We start from the raw sequence: 4,466 nt of genomic DNA, 5'->3' as shown, positions 1-4,466 counted from the left end.
CTCCGCTGGCGGCGCCGCCGTCAGGGCGCAGCCACAGCCGTGTGCTGCAATAGCAGGGATGGCTGAGTGCGTACCTTGCGTTATGCTGCTGCTGCTGCTGCAAATCCTCATGGGGGTGCCTGGGTTGGATCAAAAGCGTTCTGTTTTAATTTAGTTCAATTATAGCCTGCGTACCTCCCAGAGCTGTACTGCTTTAGCAGTACCTTCGCGGCACGGAGGCAGTCGTGTCGCATAGAGCCATTGCGGCTCAGCCTTGCTGGAAAGGAAAGCACCCTGTATGCATGGTACGGGATGGTATCTGCTGTTACTTCTTCCTCCATAGCTGTATGCAGCAGAGGGCGGCTGTCATGTGCCTGGTGCACCTGCTGTGTGCTGTGCTGTGCAGGGCAGAGCCACGGCTGCAGCCTGTGCTCCCAACTCACTCACTTCCATTCAGAACAGTTTTGAGAAAAGGAGAACTCTAATTACATCCTAGCTGTATTTTGTCTCAGCATCCCACAAACGAGGCACGTTGTTGGTGCTGAGAAGTGGTACGCGATGCTGGAAGGCGCGGTAAGTTCCGCAGCTTGGGTCACTTCTGGCAATGTGTCATGAAATGAGTTATAGTAGAATCTGGAAAAAGCACTAAGACCACCTGGTCCAACCGCCCATCCCCACCATGGCCACTGACCTTGTCGCTCAGTGCCCACATGTTTCTGTAACACCTCCAGGGACGGTGACTCCAGCACCTCCCCGGACAGCCTGTGCCCATACGCGTCAAGGCTCTGCCCATGTTGGATGATGCACGACCTGAGGGTGAGCAGCAAGGCACAACCATTGGCACAAGGATGCAATCTGACCTGGCTGTGGGCATGAGGATGTCTGATCGATGCCATATCCCATCTGTGATGACAAATAGCAAATCTATGTCCTATATCAGTGCAGTGATGAGAACTCATTAGAAGCACAGTTGCACAAGCTCCTGGAGGTGGGAGGTGAGGGGTGAGTGCTCTGTAACAGCTGAACATCAGTTTGAACAGTGTTGAAAGATGATGCTAGAAAGCTCTTCATTGCAAACACTGCAAGTGAAAAATTCCATGTGTGCATTTTTGAACACCTTTGGTGGCCAAACACAGTTGATGCATTGAGCCAAGTGGGGCCTGGTTAGATAACTACAACTGCCCACATTGTTCTTGCACTGGGAGGGCGGGCGCAGCCAGGGAGCTGCATGGCTGTGCTATACTGTAACGTGCCCTGCCAGATACAGTAGCCCTTTGTATGAGAGGATGATCTAAGCCATTGTTGTGCAGGGGGGTGCCCACCCGCTCCATAGCAGCAAGCAGGGGCAGCACCAACAGCGGTGCCATCCTGCATGGAGGATGCTCTGAGCAACGTCTGCTATCCCCAAGCTGTCAGCCCAGCCCTACTGCACGCACCCATCTTGCAGGTTGGAATACAGCTGTTTTCAGAGCTGAGCTGTGGGATAACAAAGCTTAGTTCCATGCAGGTTACTAGGGTGCTGCTGTTTGTCCCAGGGCTGGAGCTGGTCCATTATCAGTTTCTGCTCTATCTTACATGCTCGTGTTAGTCAAATATCATTCTTTGAGGAAAATGACAGAGAGAGGAAATTATTTTATCAAAATGTGAAGTAGGTCACTGTTATATCCTGGCTTATCATTTTCCCTGTGATACAAAGAATCTGAACAGGGTGCTGGCCTTGTAGAATAAAAGCTTTCTCTTTTTTTTTCCTGCAGAAACTTGACAAGCCTGACACGGAGCAAGGCGCTGGGCATGACGTGATGCAGTGCTGCATCACCGGGGTCCCACTCTTTGTGAAAGCAGCAAACCCACAGCTGGAAAACGGCCATCTCTGATGCTCCCCATTTTCTTCCAAACAGCGAGATCATGGCAATGCTGCTGAGGTGGTCACTGGCTGGAGAGGTGAAAAGGAGGGGAAGGGGAAGTATGAGGAAGCGAAGAGAGGCAATAAGCCAGGGAAGCAAAGGGAGATTGTGTGAAGGACAGCTCTGATCTGCCCTGACTCCAGAGGAGTGCTTTTGAGGCTGCTTCTTGACCGCCAGGAGAGAAAAGAGCTGGGGAAGCACAGGATTCTGTTCTTTTTATTATATACTTCATTTGAGATATAAAATACATATATATATATATATATATGTGCTAGGGCTTTTTTTAGAGAACATGTTCATCACTCAAAATATCAACCTCAGGCAAGTTTTCGCTACCTGGGGAAAGGGCTCAGAAACTGGCACACATTATTAACACAGTAATCTCCCTCCACCTCTCCAGCTAAGTTCTGATTGAGAAGGCACTAACATGAGCTCAAAGTCAAAATGGATTGTTGAAATCCACCTGAAAGCAAAATAAAACAAAACTAAACAAAGGAGAATTGCTTCAAGCCGCTCAAATTCCTAATTAATTCAGAAAACAAATTAACCCTAGCCTCCTATCTGTAGTGCCTCTGCAGGGGAGTCGCCGTGGGAGGTGATCCATTTATCTCACTTTTAACATCCTTTTCAGCCCATCTCAGACCACAGCTGCTGGCAGGCACTGAGTGTGTCCCGAGTGCTGAGTGGCAGTCACCAATTTGCCCATCCTAGAGCTTCCCAGGGCCCAGGGCTGTCCCACAGCCTCGGGCACAGGGATGGAGCTGTGCTGCAGCGATGGAGCAGTGTCATTGTGCTTCTGCTTACATGGGCTTTTAATATACTATTTCAGCCTCGGAGTTGCAGAGACAATCTTGAGTGAGGCAGTTAACCCCAAGCCCTAGACTGAACATCTGAGGGCAGAGGGAAGAGGAGGGGAGAGAAGAGTAGAAGAGAGGAAGCTTTGGCAGCATGCTGCACGTTGGGGTATCCTAAGATGGGCCATGCACATCCTGTGTGGGCCAACATCTCGGAAGAGAGACAGTACCTTCCTTCTGGGGGGGCCTCTGCCAGCAGGGCTGGGAGGTGAGGGGCATAGAGACCCTCCTGCCCTAACCGGCTCCTTCTGCACTCACAAGTTGGTTGCTTGCAAAGTCTAAGAAGCAGTGGTTGCTCCATGTGTTATCTCTTCTGGAGCCAGCCACTTTCTCTTGGTGTCAAACTTGGACAGTTCCCATGGGCAGTGCTGAAAAGACTTTTCCACTTCTAAAGATCTTCTCTGAAAGCAGTTGCTAGGATCTTGTTAGTGAGGATTAAATACTTGGAACAATCCAGTACAAGCGTCAGTTTTACTGGAAGTGACTAGGGCAAACCTTCCTATGAGTTGCCCTACTTACAACCCAGAGGTGCACCACAGGACGGCCTCTACAGCCTCACAATGGAAAGAGCCATCCATGCTGCATGGCAAAGCAAAGGCAGGAAAGTAAACACCAGGGTTCACCAGGTGCAGAACAAACAGCTCAATAACCCCACAGTCAAAGCCTGCCCTGCTCTGGTGCACATAGGTGGAGCTCCCAGGTACCTCCTGCTGCCCAGCCCAAGTCCAGCTGCCTTCAGCCTCTCAGCTTCCATAGGTATGTGCAATCAGATATGGAAGCCAGCTGCAACGTGAGCTATTTCTTCCTTTCAAGCTTCCTCTCTTTACCTGAAATGCTACATGTTCCACAACTTTAAGGTTCTCTGTGCCTTTGAAAAAGAATGCCAGAGCAAGAAGAACAAAAAAAAGCTGCAGCTCCCCAGCTCCAAGAGCAGAGAAGAGGAGTCCTCACCCAGAGGTGACCTAGAGGCTTTGAACACCAGGCACTGTTAGCTGTAAATGCAGACCACTACAATGTACTCAAAACTTCCCATTGCAGTAAAGGCACTGTGAGCAAGAAATGGATAGGTTGCCAGCTGTGTCAGTATGATAAGACAAGCAAGGACACCAAAGCTTTCATTTGAAAGTAAATTGAAACCTCAGCAGTGACACGGGGCAAATCAGCACATAAGCCACACATGGAACTCTGAGCAAGGCACCATGAGCAAAGCTTTCTTATCTTCAGCTGACGTCAATAGGAATAGCAGCAAAGTGTTTCCTAGAGAGGAGGAGGAGAAAGTCCAAAAGATTTTTCAGCAGTACATGTCCTTTATAAAATGTTACTACTGTCCTTGGAAACTTTTCATTGACAACGAGCAGACAGAATCACCCACAAGTTCTCCCAGAGGTCTGCTTGCTTGTATGGGTTTATCAGTGCCACACCTGCAGGAATGCTGCCTGCCATCACTGCTGCATCCCAAAGACAGCCTGGGAAGCAAAGTCTCTTAAGCAGCACAAGGTACAGCTGTGATAATTATCCCACTTGCTCTGATGCTGTGTGAAACAGGTCTTGGAGAGGCAGGATGTGGTGATCTGAGGCTCTCTCCCACAGCCACCTCCCCATTTCCCGGAGCTCCTGCTCCTCCAGCAGCCCATTCTAATTACTTCTACTTTTGCTTTGCTTTCTAGTTTTATTATTTTCATTAAAGCTAATTAACTGAAGAGTGGATGAGGCCCAGATATCTTGGGTG

This window comes from Meleagris gallopavo, chromosome 2 (assembly GCF_000146605.3).
Source record: "Meleagris gallopavo isolate NT-WF06-2002-E0010 breed Aviagen turkey brand Nicholas breeding stock chromosome 2, Turkey_5.1, whole genome shotgun sequence".
NCBI classification, from domain to species: domain Eukaryota; kingdom Metazoa; phylum Chordata; class Aves; order Galliformes; family Phasianidae; genus Meleagris; species Meleagris gallopavo.
This window is presented reverse-complemented; position numbering follows the sequence as displayed.